Source organism: Ammospiza nelsoni, chromosome 13 (assembly GCF_027579445.1).
Source record: "Ammospiza nelsoni isolate bAmmNel1 chromosome 13, bAmmNel1.pri, whole genome shotgun sequence".
NCBI classification, from domain to species: Eukaryota; Metazoa; Chordata; class Aves; order Passeriformes; family Passerellidae; genus Ammospiza; species Ammospiza nelsoni.
In genome coordinates this window covers 18303193-18322367 of record NC_080645.1, presented here as the reverse complement: position 1 = coordinate 18322367, position 19175 = coordinate 18303193, and the positions used below count along the sequence as shown (strand labels likewise).

The window sequence follows — 19175 nt, the reverse complement described above, 5'->3', positions numbered from 1 at the left end:
AGTTGCTTGGAAACATTTGTCTGTATTAGTTACACAAGTCATGTGGCATTATTTGTCTTTTCAGATTGGATGGCTTCTGTGAATAAGCAACAGAGCATGAAATGCAAATTTCATGATATAAAATTCAGAACTTGCTTTTGGCAAGGATTTGATTTATTACATTTAGAGCACAAGATGAAAACAAAAAGGTTATCTCTGTGATCTGAATGACTTTATGGGAAGTGATGCCTGTACCACTTGGAGGAGTAATGACATAAATTACAAAACCAAAAACAAAATGTAAAAGATGGAATGAGGTTTGGAATAGCTGTGCCGTGGAGAATGAACCCATGCAATGGAAATACTTCTGTTGATTAGTACTTTCCAGGGAATAATACTTTCCTGGATTAAAACATAGGTGGGTAGGTCAGAAAATTCATGGGAGCTCAAGTAAACTATTATTTTTCTTATTTTGGAATTTTGAGCAAGAAAAGAAAGAGAAGCAAGTGGTTTTGTTCATATTGATGGTAACAGCCTGGTATCATTCAATAAGGCTGAAAAAAACATACATTGTTATTTCACTCTACATTATATGAAATACAACAGAATCACTTTTCTACTGATTCTATCAGTGTGAGGGAATTGGAAACTCACACATTTTCACTTTTAACTTTGTAAAAGAACCACTTGTATTTGCCTAAGTGTTTCTGCACTGATAGTAATGATTTTTCCTCTCTACTGGATGCAACAATTTATAAAAGTGAAATCATTGGTTAGAAACTAAATATGGGTTTTTACCAGCAGAGACTGGTCCTTTCAGTTGAAGAGAACCAAATATGGTCAAACAATGTTACTGAGCACACTCAGACTGTGATCCAGGCTACTTCCACCAACTATAAATCCCACATTTAAAACAGAGACAGAGTCCAGGAGACTGAACCTAACAAACCCTGAAGGAGGAAATAGTGCTAACACAGTGAAGAAAAAGTTAGAAAATAACAAGTTTGGGGTTTTTTTCCCCAATAAAAATTTAAATCCAGAGTGCAAGGGCAGTAAAAATCATTTGTAAAGAAGAAAATATCTCTGAGGTTTTGTCTGAATTCTAGTGCCACAAGAAAATATAAAAGTGTTGGGTCTGATTTTTAATGACACTTGTGATAATTGACAGAAACATATCCCACTGCTAATTAGGTAAAGTCTCTGACTAACTTTCCTGGCACTCCCAGGCTTTCCCTGGTGCTTTTCAGGCTGGCATCTTTGCCAGGAACAAATGCCAGGGTCCCAAACACAGCCAGTGCCTGGCAGCTGCAGCCTGACTCCAGAGCAAAATATTTGTGCCACCCATGATTTAAAAGAGGCTCAGTTCTGAGAGGCCTGTGAGTAACCCATGATTAAGGTCAAATCCTTCTGCTGGCAGAGACAGCCCTGAGTGTGTGTGAAATATGGAAGCGCAGTCCTTGGGTGCTGTTTAATGCTCTGCCCCATAAATCCCAGCAAAGGAGCTCCACAGCCCCAGCCAGGAGCGCAGTCACACTCTGGGCACCTCTCAGATGCCAAGGGGTTATTAATGAACACTTCAACCACCAAATATGAACTTGTTTGGAAAACAAAGGTATCGGTTTGTGTTTTAACAAAACCAAATTTCTCCACTGCTTTCCATGTTTATATGAAAAGTCACACATTTCTTAAATGCCAAAGAATCACCTTTTTGTCTCCATCCTTTCTCCAGCACACATCTCAGCCAGATCTTGCTCATCCCTTTTCAACTGCATGTTGTTCCCTTCATAACTGCATACAGAAACTTCCTTTAAGGAACATGAGCTTATAAATCACCACCCTTTGCCTGTGCTTTAAATCAGGCATAAAAAAAAAATAAAATAAAAGAACCAGCATGCAGGGCTAAGATTAAAAGTTGGATTCATACTAAAGAATGGTGCCTTTTTAGCATTGAAACTGAAGCTGTAGATTATTCTGTGCTGATTAAGTGCTACAGTGGGCAAAGGACTTTCTCATAATGAACACTGCTGTAAAACAATTTATCTACAAGAAAGGAAACAAGTTTGCATAATCCATTTATGGTTGATTCAGCTTTAGAGGAATTTGTTATATAAATATATCTCACCCTGGGGAATTGTTTTGCCAAAATAACTAATGAAAGCTTTTGAACAACTTAACACTGATAATTAATAGGATTTTTCAGTATCACAATGGAAAATGACACTTTCCCATGTACATTAACCATCACACCAGTGACAGACAAAAACTTGGCAAATTCCAACAGCCAAACACATCAGAAGGTGGAAAATGAATTAATGAATTGACTTAGCAGATGCAAAATTGCTAAGCTGGTGACATGTTTTAACTGAGCCTCAAAAGGTGTTTAACAATACTCCCTTAAAAAAAACATTCCATAGCTCAATAATTACCAATTTTAAAAACCCTTAATTAATAGTTCAATTGTTCAAGTGACATCACGAATATTCTGCTATCATGCTGGAATGTTTGAGTAAACACTATCTATGTTGTTATCCACTTTGCTGGCAATCTCAAGCAATGTTTTAAGTTTAGGTGTCAATACTTAATCACCAAGAAGGATCACAAGATCATCAATAATGCTTTGCCAACTGCAATTCCCCAGAGACTTCAAACTTACAGTGAACTTCACCTGCTTTTGTGGTCACATAATTATTTTTATTATGCTTTTTGGCAATGTTGGCTGCCAAAAAAGGTTGTCCTAAAATCCCAGTGTGACAAAAATCAATTTTCAGATGCAAATGAGGGTGCCATAGGTGACATTTTTCATACCCAATAAATTGCCTGTCTGTGGCTTTGAACTAATGGACACATAAACAAGAGAGATTGGTGCCAAGGTATTGCATTATAATCTTAGTGAAGTTTTATGAGACTCATGCCACAGGCTGCAGAGGGAAAATAAAACAGAGGGACGGGGCATGAACAATTTGAGGAAACCTGTAAGAATAGATTTATTTTTTATACAGTATTTTCTTTATTTTTTTCCTGACCTCTCATTTTCCACCCAGCTACTTCTGCCCTCCTCTCCTTTCTCCTTCTTTTATTTTTAATTTTAGGGCTCTTCATGACTCCTTCTGTCTGTCACAACTTTTATCTCATTTTGATCCTACACTTCTCTTCTGCTCTGTCCCTTACCTATCTTCCCAATTTCTCTCCTAGAAAATTTATGCCAACAAAACAAAATTTATTCCAGTCATTCATTTTTAATTCTGACAGCTGTGTGTCCATCTACCTCCACCTCCTTGAGGTGATATTTAAACTTTCCTAAGACAAGAAATACACTGCAACTCTCATTATCTTTAGAAACAACAAAGACTTTAAGTGAACTCTCTGCTCGTGTCAAGCACGGCTGCACTTCAATGAGGAAATCTGCATTTGCACCAAACAAATAGCTGGGACTTCATAGGCTGTCTGAAGCTTATCCTGAATTATCACAAAATTCTTATCCTGAATAATCAAAAAATTCTTGAGCCTGCAAATTTATATTGGAAGTCCTGTGAGATATTTACCCTTGCAAAACAAATAGAAACAAGATAAACCCAATATTTTTATGCTGTGTTGATAGTATTGTTTCCAGCTGTAGTTGAAATGAAAGATATGGTTGCATAATAGCTTCTCAAGCCTCTTCAAAAGATGTAAGTAAAGTTCAAATCTTAAGCTTTTGAAACTTTAATCTTGGAATAAAGAACAATCTTTTTGTTATTTCACATTTCTCTCCTGCTAGGAAAACATGAATGATACAGAAATGGCAAAGAAATGAATCCTTCCTCAGACTTATCCCCATGCAAGGGCTGAATAATAATTTTGGGGAAAGATCTGGAAAATACCCATTTCAAACTCTCATCCTCTCATATCTAATAAACAACATTTTTGCTGCTGATTCTCCATAGCTGTTTTGATTTCTGTTTGGAGTAGAAGAGAAGGAACTTTTTCTGCTGCACTTCTATTTCCCTCCTCCTGCAAAATCAGAGCCCTGTGAAGCCCAGAAACCACTGCTCCTTGTCTGTGCCCATCAGCATCATGTTCAGAAGTGTTGGGATAATGCTCCCAGGCACAGGGGGGATTGTTGGGGTGTCCTGTGCAGGGCCAGGAGCTGAATTTTGATGATCACAGTGGGTCCCTTCCAATTTAAGATATTCTGTGACCATCAGCACGACAGCAAGGCAGAGCTGGTGTCTCAAACTGTACAGGCACAGCTCTTTAAATACAGCTTTAAACTTGTGTTTATGCCCCTGCTCTGGCTGGCCAAACAGCATCAGTGTATTCCCCAGAGCCAAGAGTTTGTTCCCATTGCCAGAGCAACCCTGGGCAAGGCTGGAACCCAGGGCAGAGAGCCACAGCCTTCCCCACCCTGCTCTTCTGAGAAGAGAACCATGGTGGGAAGTGTGGAACACCCTGTTCCCTGCCTTTTATGGTCACCACAGGCATCTGCTGCCCAAGGCAGGGAACGTCCACAGCTCCTCTCCCTTCCTCACTCCATTCCTGCGTGGCTTGTTAGTCCTGCAAACATTCAGAGAGTCTTTAATTCCAAAAGTCCACAAGTTACTTCAGTGGCCAAATTCCCTGGTCAGATTAATTATCTCTGTCACTGCTGGCAGTGCAGGGAGTGTCTGATAGAAAACTCCCAGGTGGTGGAGAATTTACCTTCTAGTAAATTTACACCACAGAGCAGTATCACAGTCTGCTCCTCCTCCAGAGCACCAAAGGTGATTCAGAGTTGCTCACATCACAGGTTGGTTTCAATGTAAAACTCAGTTTTACAGTTTTACAGTACTTCTGGAAGCAGCTTCAAGTTGTATGGATGAAAGAAATCTATCCTTAAGGCTACAAAATAGGATTTTATTTCTGAATGAGGTTTGACCAGCTCATATCTCTGAACAGCAGGACATACCAGCCAAAATACCAATTCAATCACATTCACCAATTTAGCCATGTAAAACAAGAAACTGAACTTGGAATAACTTCTTAGATGCCAGGTATATTAATTGAAAGTACATCAGGGGCAAAAGGGGTACAAATTTCAGGGAAATAAATGTTCTGAGAGCTGGTTCTACACTCCTGATCTCTACTGCCACTGTCCAAAGCTATTAATTTATACAAAATGTTAATTTAAAAATAGATTATATAAAGTAGCATAGTTTTATGAGTATTCAACACAGAGCTCTAGGACTCATTAATTTAAATTTTATTTCACCTGTAAATATTAAAGACTTAAAAATACTGGGATAAACTGATGTAGAGTTGCTTAAAGGTTCTATAAACAGCCCTGTACTATGTCACTTTTCCAAGTGTCTGCTTTGTTGACAGTCACTTTATTCCAGTTTCCCTGTAGTGAACATGAAACAGCCACCTAAAGAAAACCTCTCGTAATTAGAACAAGGCAGGTACTAAACCTATCCCATGGCTTATCTCTGTATTTGTAGCTGGAGTTCATTAACTTGTCAGCACTGATTCCTTTTGAATAGGAAAGTGAAATGAAAAAATGATGTGCAAATCAATATCAACTGTTAAGCCGTGTTCTCATTTAGCACAGTGTCAGATATGAAATATTGAGAATCAAAATGAAAATTTCTGGTGGAAAAACATGCTTAGTGTGGCATTTTTATAAGACAATTATTACAGTGAATTAAGGTACTTGTCATCCCATGGTGAAAGTTACAGCATGGTGAAAGTTAAAATCTTCTAAACTTTTTTTTCATTTTTTTTCAGATTTTTTGAAACAACATTAAGCTTGATAAATGGAAGAAGCATTTAAGAATGTATAATTCATGCTTATTAGCTGAGATAAAATCCATGTAGCACATTCACATATATCTAGAGAGAAAGAGATATCTGCTTAAATGAGTCTCAAAGAACTCAGCATTCCATCACAGTTCCACTGATATTTTTGAAAAATACACTTCACACATACAAATCTGTTATCAGAAGATTACAAATTAGTCTCCTTGGACTAGATAACAATGATGTTAATGGAGTACAAAAGTGTGGATTTTTTGTTGTTGTTGTTGTTAAGGTTGGGATTAAATGTGTGAGATGGAATTTTTTTGTTTGGATTTCTTCCTTAGCAGACACCTTTCAAACCAAGACAAAACCCCACCTGTAATGTGCTTATTGCAGGAATCAGACACAGAGAGGCATCAAAGTGAAGATTGTCAATAGTAACACTTCTTCCTTTTGCCCAGCTTGGGCTTCCTTCTAGAAGCTCTTTGCTCTATTTCCTGCATGTATCTCCTAAAGCCACAATTTTTGAACAGAAATGCCACTGCAGGACGTTCTTGCCCTCCCTCCATTCTCCTAAGCCCACACCCTCACTGGAAACCAGACTTACCTTCCCACTGTCTAGACTTGAGGTTAATTCACGTTATTTTCTCATTTTATAGTTTTAAAGAATGAGTTTTAATCAAGCCACTTATCTAATTCACAATTGTTCAGAAACATATTTCCCATTAATAAAATGATCGTAAGTGCAGCCTAATGCACTGAGTGCCAACAAAAAGAAAAGCCACAATAATTACCAGCACTGACAAGGAATTCGGAAAGCCATTAAATAACACCAATAATTTCTCTCCCCCAGTCCTCCAACCATAACTCTCCTATATTTTTATACCACTAGAAGCTACAGTAATTATGTTCCTCAAGTAAGCCATCTACTTTTCTGTTTAGTAGACAAAAATTAAAGGAACCCTTTCCATTTTGTACATCTAATGTATTCCCCATGTTTTTCCTCTAATTGAATTAAATATGACATGTTAAAGAAGGAAACATTTTCATTTGGGATACAGATGATTGAACTTTTCTGGCAGATGTTAAATTTAATAGACATCATAGGGCTGAACAGAATCTCCTTTATGTTATTTACAAATTTGAGATATAATTTTAAAGTAATTACAGTCAGTACACAAAATCTGGGATTAAAAGCCACTGAAATAATGTGAAACTTCTGAGATCCTCTGAAGAGCTGCTTGATCAAAAAAACATTAATTTTGCAGGGATTCAGCTGAAGGCAGAAGCGACATTAAAAATAACTGAAGAGGTTTTTTTCCCTGTTTCACAGACACAAAATATAACTGGCAGACTGTGACTACCCACTAACATTATGCACAATTAATATTACATAGATCAACTTGATGCTAATAGTATCCAATAGAAGGGACCAGACCATGTGATAGTCCCACTAATGCTTTCAGCTTTCCTGGCAATTAAACAACATGGAAGCACTAACAATTAACATCAAGGTCACCCCCAGATAAATTCTGATTTGGACACTCCTCACAGCAGATTTATGAGTGGATTCAAAGCTCATTAAAGCTGGTGGAATGACTCCTGTTGACTTAATGGGGATTGCATTTGGTGCACGCTTGCTGTGTTTTCCTATGACAGATTAATTACACGGTTTTGTGAATAATCACGCCTAAAATCAGCCCTGTAACTTAAAGCTCCAAGCCTTGCTCACACACTTGTGTAGCTTTGTCAGGGATGAGTCTGAGTGTTGTAGATGTGAGCCAAATTCAGTGCCAGATGTCCCCCAGCTTTGACTTTAAATCTTTAAAGTTTTAACATCCCCTCTCCTTACTTCTGCCTGAATTCCTGATTTGAGGGTCAATTTTGAGGGTCAAGTCTGGCTTTAATGACCAAATCAGCTTCAAAAAAAGGTAGGTGTTGGATGTGGAGGGAAGGAGAGAAAACAATGGTAGGACAACACAATACAGCAGCACAGAGAAAATGAAATAATAATAAAGTTTTAACATCCCCTCTCCTTACTTCTGCCAATAAAGTCAGAAAAGTTCTCAGGCTGCCCTGCACATCCACACGAGGGATGAGGCCTGAGAGCTCCAGTTTTGCCCTTGACCTGTTGCTGAAACAATTCATCTCCACTGAAAAATAAAAGTGGGACAAAAAAATTTTTAGCACCGAATTACAGTTGTTATTGAAGCAGAGTGGATAAAATAGCCAACTGTATCAATTTTAAGTTTTCAGTCATGCAGGAACATGACCTTGTTGAAAAATTGTCAAATATTTTTCCTCTTTTTTATCTCAACTTATATATATATTCCTATATCTGTATTATGTTTCTCAACCCGAAATTATAATGTTAGCACTTAACTGTGTTAAAGTCTCTCCTCAATATTCCACACTGATGTATCAGTCATGTTTGCACAGACATAGCTGGAAATAAAACACACCTGAGCAGTTCCAATGAACCTCTCAGTTTGGAGGTTCAGCTTTGATATAATCAATAACAGAACTGAATTAATCAATGACTCTTGACTGAGGTAGTACCACAACAAATCATGAAATCCCCATCTCCCAAACCAGAAACTCAATCTAAGTTGTTTGTTTTTTTTTCTAGCAGGCCATTCTGCTGCAAAGGACTGGCAGGATTAATGCAAACACAGAATATTTGTGTAATAATCATCTTAGTAGAGCAAGAGTTGAGAGTTTGCAGCAAGGGCAGCAATAAGAACAGATTTAGTGTGAATATTCTTGTTGCAGATACCAGGCTGGAGTAAATCCCTGAGTGACCTGGGCCCTCCCACCAGGAGATTTGTCACCAGCACATCTTTCAGCAGCCAGGAGTGTCTTTTCAAGCAGAAGTAGCTGAATTTTTATTTCATCTTCAGGGAAAAGGAAAAATTTACAGGTATGAGAAAATTCTCTCTGTGCAGAGAAGAAACTGCAATGCATAGCGTTTGTCAGCCAATCAGGAATTTTGTATTTATTGGATTTTTTTTTGTCCCTGAGTTCAACAATATCCAAATCCAAACGATCTGGCTCTGGAGAGCACTTGAGGCCCCTGCTGCAGGGAGGTGACGTGCTGCCTTATCACCACCCTGCTGGGCCTGAAGGGAGCCCTCTGCATTTTGATACAGCCTTTTCAGCTGCATTGGTAGTGCAAACATGAACTGATTTCTTGCTAGTATTCTTTCTGTGTAGGTCAAAAATTCAGGTAATACCAATGCACCCTAATATCAGTGCAAGTATAAAGCATCCATCATCTCCTAATTCTTCATGGGATCACACCCTTGAAATCACTGGACAAAAAAATTCTGTGCTAATATCTGAGAATAAAAGTTTGGTTTGGTCTTCCAGATTTAAAAAAAACCCCACAACTTATACTATCACCTTTTCCCTGGTGATTAGAGGATAAAACTTTCTACTATACAACAGTATTCAATACTGTAATAAAAGCCCAGCAAACATTTAGCATCAGATGGGTTCTAGAAGAATTAAAGAAAGATAATTGGGTTTTTATGGGTTTTAATAACTCACAGATTATCACCAATAGGTCTGCAAGCTGTAAATCGTCATCTAATGGAAATCGTCATCTAATGGTTGTATTTTGCACATTTGTTCTAGTAGTTCTGAAAATATTTTGTCCATCAGGAGAGTAGGAAAATGCTGAATTCTGTGATGCTCCTTATTAGCAGAGTCCTTAAAGCTCCATAAAATCTGATCATTTATACATTTATATTCACAGGAGATATGTCTAATCTGAAATTCACACACACACAAATAAGACTCCAAGCTTCCATTTACAAATACACAGGTCCTGTCACACGTTTGACCCTTTTTGAGACAAACCAAACCAAACCAGTCCATCCACACTGCCTTGACATCACCTGGCCACATCAAATATTCTGCAACACCATTGGTAACATTAGAGAGATTTTAGATTTGCACTTTCTCCCTGTGCAATCACAACCCCAGGTGCCCTCTCAGTGAGAAACTGTATAAACCAAGTAGCAAAACTGGTTTTTTTCCTCAGACAGATGAACTGCTTAATGCAAAGGTTATTCAGTTTGATTTGGTGGTGAAATAAGTGAGGGGATGGATGATTAATAACTCCAAGATGACTGCAAGCATTAGCAGAGTTGTTTATTATGAAGACACCAAATTGCTCTAAGCTTTAACTCTGACATTCTTCAAGTTGCCGAGTTATTCTAGGTACTTGAAAAAAAAACCTAGCTGCAAAGTAGGATGCAAAGAAATAACCACAAAAGCATCAAAATTGTAATGATCAACAAATAAGGAATTTTAGGTCCAAAAAAAGCCATCTGTTTTTGCAATGACAGAATCAATTCTTGGGGGAGGACAAATGTAGATTTTTATCCTGTGATGCTCCATGAAATGTTTAAGATGTGTGCTGAGATAGGTGTTACTGTAATAACCATAATAAATGTTCCTTTAGGGTTGTGGAAATCAGCATGGAAACATTGGGACAATCATTAGAGATCCTTATTGATGTGTCCAATGAGAGAAATTGCTAAACTCTTACTCAGGGAATTATCTTTTCATGTCAATTATTTCTCTTATCATGGCTCTCTCAAATCCATGCTGCCTCTGGAAGCTGAGGGAGAAGCAGAGAGTGGGAAAACACCAGCAATATTTTGTGTGTCTGACCCAAAAAAAAACCAAAACCAAAAAATCCTTGAGCTTGGTTTTGGGCACAACTCAGTTTGAGTTCCTCTTGGAACTGTCTCTGTTCCTCAATAAATCTGAGAGCTCTCGGCTGGATCTGGGGTAGTTGTGGTGCACCAACTGCATCATTCCTGGTGCTGGATGAAAGAACAGCCATGGAATAAATGGACAATTTTTCTTCCTTACCCTCAGTTGCACACATTCTCCTGGTTTCTGTAACATCTCTTTTTCAAGATGGATTTGAGGACATTAAGGCTGTCATGGCAATTCTGATATCATATCAAAATTGCCAGCTCCTTTTCCCTAATCCCTCATTTAAGAAGACTCTGTTCCTACTCTGATGTGAAAAACTAAGTATCAAAAATAAAGATATCTATGCAAATGCCTCTTTTTAGAGATGTTTGTATTAAGACAGGCACACACACATTCTGTCCCCATGTACTTAATAGTTGCTCTTTGAGGATCTTACAGGATGAAAGTCACTTTAGAAATGAAAGATATTACATATCCTAAGAGAAATCTACTTATCCTTTATGATCTCACCCAATGTTCTGCGATATCATTCTTAGCCTCTTGCTTTCTTACTTATATCCTCATTTACTACATGAATTTTAAATTTAAACCTTTCACAAAGGGTTTCTTTAAACCTTCTTCTAAAGGTGTGTTGTTCCCCACATCTCTGTCATGAGTTTCCATAGAACTCCATCAGTCTCTGAAGATTGAAGCATAGGATTGGCACAGTTCTGTCTGTTCCAGAATACTTCCAGGCCAAACACAGAACAAAAAATACTGGAAAAATAATTATATGCCAATGCATGATGGTTTATCACTAATCCCCAACATTTAGTGGATTCTTTCTTTATATGGATAAAGGACAGTTAATGTAGAAATCATAAAGAGAAGCTAATTTAATTCAAAACATCCACAGATAATTAATCCATCATTCAAATTCTCATAAAATGTTTTAGTCACAAGAAGTAAATAGGTATTTTCTTGGCACTATGTGCCAGAATCCATTTTAGTTCAAATACAAGATTTTAACAACCCTTGAGCAAGTGCTCTCATTGAGGTTTGTGGAAACTTTGCCTTGAGATCTTATGAATGGAGGATAAGACCTCAGTGTGTTTTAAAAGAAAAGAGAATAAAATTGGTGCATTCTAGAACTGTGTCTGGTTCTGAGTTTCCACAAAAACCTGAAGTTTCCACCAGAAGCACATCAAGCCACAGTGAAATGGTACCTGTTGCAGCAGGGAGAACCAACTGAGCAGCCTAAATGCAGCTCAGGGCTGAGAGGAAATCTGTTTGTAACTGGTTTTTAATAAAATACATTCATTGCAAAGAATTTTGACTGTCATTTCACATTAGTCTCTAAATAATTTGAAATCGTTAACAGGGTCTGTGTTTGTCTCAAAAATAATCTAATTTCACCTTTGAATCACTGCTAAACGCATTAAGTTCTTAGCCCTCCTTGCTACTGAGGAGCACAAAGTGCCTTTTCCTGGGTAACTACACCCTGGCTCACATGGAATCTGAATGTGGATTACTCACAGAGAGGCACTGAACACTCAGGGAAGTTAACACCTTCTTGTTTCACAGGCAATTATTCATGTTTCCAGTCTATAAGACCATTTTTCTCTCCTTAAATAACCAAGCACTTCTCATTTACATGCTGAAGTTGCACACTAAGGGAAAGAGGAGGAAAGGGAGCCCACACATTTGATCTAGGCACTTACACACACAGTGAATAAACTTATGAGTCACACTTTGTCCAAAAAAGGAACATTAAATTAATGAAAACCACCAGTGGCTCCTGTTCTTTATAGCATTTACTCTGGTATTCAACACAATATGTAATTGTTGCTATGGCAACTGCCACATCTTTGGCACCATAATAATTCTCAGATAAATAGATCTTTGTCAGAGCAAACTCCAAAGCCAGTGGATATGAAACCTGCATTTCCTTGGTGCTGGGGAAGGGGGAATTCAGAGCAGGCCTGAGGAAGCACAAGCCTGGCACTGGAGGGGAGGGGAGGCTGCAGAATTGTGGGTGCCCATTAAATCAGAGCTGCTCTTGGGGGGGATGCAGGGACACCCAAAAACTGCCCAGCAAAGGGGCAGGGGAGCCACAGCACTGCCAGGCACAGCTCCTGCTCCGGGGCTTCAGCTGAAACCCTCTGGAATCTGATCATTTCAGCAGGTTCTGGACCAGGCTGAGGCACAAAAAGGGAAAACAGGTGATTGGAATTTCTGCGGAAAAGAGGTTGAGGAAATTTCTGCTACAAAAGGAGCTCTTTGTTGTTTCTGCAACAGCAAGTGGTCTGCGCAGAGGATTTTTATAAAAATATCATTTAAAAGGCAGCTAAATGACACTAGAGAATGACCCATTGATGAGAACAAGCTCTTGCTTTCATTGACATAAATTGAGATGTATTTTGTGCAATCCTAAAAGTAGCATTGCATTTCTTTAAAAGAAAAAAAATCTATTCAGTGGTGATTATAGCACAGAAAAGTCATTTACGAAAATGCCACCAATACATAGGTATTAAATTCTAAGATCACTTTTACCTCAGCTTTTGATGCATGAATTCCAAGTCAATATGTGTTTACAGTGCGATAACAAAAGTAACAGGAGTGATAACAACTTAATAACTAGGAGAATGTTAATATGTTAAACTTTCTGCCAAACTGAACAGTGAGAAAATAACTTTTTTTGTTGTTTGATCTTTAAGAAAATCCTTCTTTATATGCCTGAAGGACACTTTCATATCTGAAGGGAAGGGATCTCCTCAGCTTTTCTTGAAATGGTATTCTGTACGCAGTTTTGATCAGTATAATAACTCAAACGTATCATAGGTATTGATGCACCCCCTGTGACTTATTCAATTTTGTGCCTCTAAAATTAAATGCAAAACATGGTATTTTATTTATGCAGTGTATCCCTTTCTGCTGCAACTGCTATATGCAAAATCTAATAACATGGAGCTCTTGGAGCCTGTTTGTCAATATCTCATATGAGAGTCCATCTCCATACCTCTGCACAGTCATTTTCAGCCTATTTGGAATTCTGTTCTAAACAGAAAAATGCTAATATACGTTAATGGGAATGATTGCCTGCTATATCAGAGAAGCTGATTCTTGGTCTTATTTTCCAAATAACTTATTGAATTGCCAGATGACTAAACTCAACTATTCACACTTCCTCGCCTGAATATTTTCTGCTGTGAGAGAATCCTGATTCATAATAAGATTATTGATCCGTTATCATCTTTCTAAGGCATAAAGCCATACATGTAGGATTTAAGGCTCTAGGCACTTTTTATCTCATATCCATAATATTTGCAATCTCTATCCTGTGGGGATAAGCAGAGAGCAAGACACAAACAAGAAATGCTAAGGTTTAAATCCAAGGAGCTTAGTTTCATTATTTCTGTTTGATACTTTAGGAAACATGCACAGGCAGAAAGCAACTTGCACAAAAGGCAGAGGCTTGGTAGGAATGAGGATTTGGGTCTGCAGGGAAGTTTCCAGCCAGGCTGCTGAGGCTCTGTAACAAACACAGTGAGTGCTGGCATTGGGGAAAGCAGTGATTTGACAAAGGGAAAAAAAGCAGCAGCTTCTGCCCAGCCCCTGGCTGGTACAAAGTGCACTGGACAAAGTAACAGCGCTGGGGCAACTTCATTTCCTTCAGTCTGAGCTGCTGCTGGAGATGGCTTTAAACTTTGTCTACAACATGCTGTCTCTGGGTGTGCTCCTCACCCTTATCTCTTCTTTTCTTTCTCCTGTTCCTTTTCTATCTAGTGCCTGAAACGTGTCCTGAGGGTTTGACAGTTTCTATTTAATCATTTCATCCTTCTGTATGGAATACTGCTGAGCACCATGCAGTGAAGTTACTACCAGCCTGGAATTTCTGAATATCTGCCTGCCCTCTTATCTGCTCTGGTGCCAGACTCTTGATATCTCACTCCCCTCCACCCCTCACCCTGTGTCTGTAATGGTGTAGCAAATAAAAGTTCTAAATAACTCCCTTTGCTGTGGGGAAGGAAAAAAAAAATAAAGGCTGCCAACACAGAGAGGCAGAGACAGATTGTGTCCCAAGGTTTCCTTTTAGCTCTCAGTACACTGAGGGTATGTTCATTAAAACCAGCACTAGATTTCAGAGGGGGACCAGGACCAGCAGACACCATTTTATTTAGCCTTGGAGGACAAAGTTCAAGTCTCAGCTTGCCACCTTTTGCAACTCACCATTTATTATGAGGCTCTATAAAAGCCTGGCAACGCTTTCTGCCTTCCACAAAACCTGACTCTTTCAATAAATACATAAATCCTCTAATGTCTGGACACATGTTCAGATAAGACGAAATTTCCAACTTTCAGTTGTCCTACTTTCTCCATAAAACAAAGCAGGGATCAAGCATTGGACAAGACACAAGTTTAAAAAAGAGGAGAATGCTGCCAGTCATTGGCTCAGCCATTTTCTCCTCAGCTAGGGTTTATGAGTGATTTATTTTTCCATTAGGGATTTGAGGCTTAGCAATTCTCTGAATTATTCAGAATGAATCCAAAGTTCATTTGGGGAATTCTGGGTGAATCAAGACATTTCCAGGTCTCTTTATTTCTTAATATCCCCAAGCACTCCAGTCCTGACTGTGTGAGAGGGCATCAAGCAAACACTGTCAGAGCAGGGCACAGGCAGGGCAAGGCACATCCCAACACTGGGATTCCATGGGGAATGTGATAGATGAGTGATTGGATGCTTGACTCTCACAATTAAAATGCAAATATCATGTATATATGTTAAGAGAAGTTTTATAGATTTATAATTGTGTTTTACACTCCTTGTGTTGTTATCAGGGACTGGACTGGGTTTGGGACATTTGGGAGGGTTGGCTTGTTACTATGGCAGCACCTGAGCTCCAAAAAAGATTTAAGGAAGTGATTTCCACCACTGGACAGGGAAGGAGGAGTCCATGGACAGAACTTTGGGAGAGGCTAAAGGGTTAAAAGGTGAAACCTCCATTGCGTGCGTGAGCGCATGGTGGGAAAAATCCTCTGCTCTCGGGGTCGTAATTTTTTCTCTATTCAGTCTTCTGCTGTGTTTTTGATAAGGTTTTATTAAACCTTTCTAAATTTTTGGAAGTGAGTAGCATTCCTCACAGGAATGTTCCATTGTTCACCAGCACTGCTCCATGGGAAATGCATGTGGGATTCCTCTTTTTCACTGAGCACTGATTGAATCAGGCTCCAAGGCTGTACAGACACAAAATCATTAAAGAGTTAACTGTTCCACCTGTCACAGGCTCTTCTGTACACTCACATTCAAAAGCCTCTTAGAAATGAAGGAAGATTTTTGGGAATATTCCTCTCTGTCAAGACAGACACCAGTGCATCTATCCAAAATCACAGGAGGGAGGAGGCACATCCAGCAGGCTGCAGAAACCAATTCCAGCTGGAGGCTGATCTGGAATCCAGTGTGGAATCTGATGGACAGATTTCTGCGTGTATGAATATCTGTAGCAGAGATTGATGGGGTTTAGGGTATGTTAGACATGCAGACATCAGGGAAAGCAGCAATGCAGTGTCTGCCCCTGTAGGAGATTGTGTGACCATGGCCAAGCTGTCTCGTGATTGAGGAACCACCTCTGCCCATATTGCAGCCATGGCACCCCTGGATGGAGAGCTGCAGGCTCTGCAGGTCTGTTATGCTTCTGGCAGAAGAGGAGGAAAACAGGCCTGTCACATGCAAATAACAGCTAAATACTAAGCGATATTCCGACAGCCACTGATTATACTCTGGCCATGAAGTTAATTTCATTAATCACATAGGACAGATCAGCGAGGCCAGCTGGAATCATCCCCCATCTTTCCAGGCAAGAACTGCACCCCTTCACCAGCAGAATACCAAAAGCTTTTCTGCACACTCCAGATTGCACCTCTAAATAATTTCCATATTCATCCAAAGTATGGTTGGTAGCAATCAGAAAGTTTAGGAGCTAGGAACTCTGTTCCTAGGCTCCAGTGCCAGTCAGCACATCAGAAATCATTGTTGAGAGCCATTCCCAAACACGTTGGGAATCTGCAATTAGCAACATTAACAATGGGATTTCACAGATGTAGGTTACATGCTTTCAGAAAAGAAATGGCAGTTGCTGGCAGTGGGGAAATACTTAAGAACTACTTATCCCCTAATTAGACAAGGTACAGTTCTCTAAGTACTGAATGCTAAACACTGCTCCAGCATGTGCTCATCTTAACCCCACAGAATTATGCTGAATTACTGAGGTTCCATCTGAGCATTTCTTAGCCAAGGCTCCTTGCATAAACAGATGGAGCAGTTCTGCGGTTTCCGTGCTGACACATTTAGACTGCAAAAGTACAGGATTAAGTTCAAATTTATCATAAAATCACTTTAGATAGGATGCTGCAGTCTTTATATCCTTCTCAAGTATGACAAACAGAAAGACAACACTGTCTGTGTGGTGTTTAAAACAGGCAAATAGATAAAAAGTTTGGGAAGAAATATTGGTTTAACAGCTACAGAGGACTGGGTGAGGCCAGAGCAGGACAGCCAGCCCCAGAGATTTTTATATTCCCTTGAAGGAAGGGTGATTCTCACTAGATGGATTTCCCAGGACACATTAAGGCATCATGTCACTCACAACAGCATTGCAGACACTAAATCCCACCTGAAATGGGTAATCAGCCGCTTATGGGCAGAATATTAAAATCCAGAAAGAGGTGATGAATGCAGGTTGAGATGATGTTGTGATATTGTCACCTGTGAGGAAAGGCTGGCAAGTGGCAGAATTTGCCTGATTTAGTCTGGTTTTCTCTCTTTGAAACAACACAAAGTAGTTGGAACAGAATCCAGGAGTGGGGCCAAAGCAACCCTGGCTTTCAAATGTAGTCTGGAGAGAGATTTCACCAATAGGCATCAATTGATATTGCTGGAACATTCTGAGGGGAGACTCCCCAGAACCCAAACAGAACGTAAAGACAACGGGTCACTGGCAGAGCTTTGTCATAATAAATACACATCCTGTAACTCCTGCTCATGAGACAAGATCTCCCCTAGACTGTAACTTCCATAGAATATCTGACAAGATCTCCCCTAGATTATAACTTCCATAGAATATCTGACAAGATCTCCCCTAGATTGTAACTTCCATAGAATATCTGACAAGATTTTCCCTAGATTGTAACTTCCATAGAATATCTCTCCTCACAGATCTGGAAGGGCTGCTTCTCTAAGAAAACCAGAATAAATCTTCAGAATGTGAAGATTCTGAAGAATTCTCAGAGAGTCAAATCTTCACACATAAACCAATCCCTTGAAGTTTAACTCCAGGCCTCCTGTCAGAGACGTCTCAAACTCCTCAGTGGTTTTAGTAACTTCTAACCAGAGAATGATCATCTCCATTTTCAAACTGCTCCTAAGGTTTCAAAATAAAACCGTTTGAACATTCTTGTGAATGCACCAGAAGGAGCAAGGCTTGCTAGTCTGAGGCACAGGACAGCCAAGTGCCCAGCTTGCTCCTCAAGTGTAGCTTTCCTACTCTGAATTTGGCAGTCTGTGGTCCTAAACTTACAGCTCCTCCACGTAAGAGACTCCCTTGAGTATGACTGCATTAAAATTTAATTTTGTGAAGAAACGGCATATTTAAATCAAATTAAATTCCATTTCAGTGTTCTGATCAGCTTTCTGCAGTTACACATTCTGGTTCTTTCTCTCCTGCTGGCAATCCATGTTCACATGGTGTGCTGCTTAAAGTGCAGAGCAAAACCTTTCCTCAGCCACGGACTTTCAGAAGGTTGTTCAACCTTTCTCCTCAGGATAATTTGTTTTTATAATGGAAGGCTTAAGTTATACTAATATATTGTTGGGAATATAAGGAGAATGCTGGCAATTGAATGTCTAAATACCAAATCAAGACAGCAGATCAGTCATTTTTATCAAAGTTTCTTTATACTTCTGTGAAATTATAGGTCTGGAAAGGTACCAGGCTTAATTGCCTAGTAAGCCACAACCTTGCCTGCCTCTCTCCTAAATGCCAGGACACAGAAGTGAAGCTATCTCACATCTCCTTTTGTTACTTGCAGGGTTGTGAAGTAAATAATTCCATTTATAATAATTCAATTCAATTTCTGAAGTGCTTTATCCCCCTAAGGATGAGGTTTGTTTTACACTGAAATTCAGGAGAGGGAAAGAAAGGACAAAATATTCAGTGGACAGATCAGAACAAAAATCAGCAGGGTACAGAGACAGAGTGTAAATGTGTGCCACTGTTTGTGTGCAGATGTTTAAGCAGTTTACCACCCAACAATGTCAGATAATCAGAGCAATATGAAAATTTAAATTACACAGAATTCATTCCCACGCACTTAGACTAGGAGCAAGACGTGAAGGTTCTGTAAATTCTAAATTACACATTTAAACTATGATTTTCCATTTTTAGTTGTGGCCAAACTGTGATTACCTGGCATAACATACATTGGAAGAAGCAGTCAATTTTCATACTTGGGCTCTTTCATTTGAATAAAGTCTTTATGAATGTTTAGCATCCTCACCTGAAGATGTAATACATCTTCCTCAACCTGGGAAATTTGCATCACAAATTAAACCAAGAGCTAAAATGTTACAGCAATATCTGCATTGAAGACTGATTTTGATCTCTGCTAACAGATTAAAATTGCCTACAATCCTAGGCGACACATGTAAATATTTAGCAGCAGCATCTCCTTGGCCC

General features: G+C 39.1%; 1 protein-coding gene across 2 annotated transcripts in view; it reads right to left on the bottom strand.

Moving 5' to 3' along the window:
* CDH13 (cadherin 13) overlaps nt 1–19175 on the bottom strand; it is a 442261-nt gene that overhangs the window by 268677 nt on the left and 154409 nt on the right. The gene's annotated exons all lie outside the window — the stretch shown is intronic.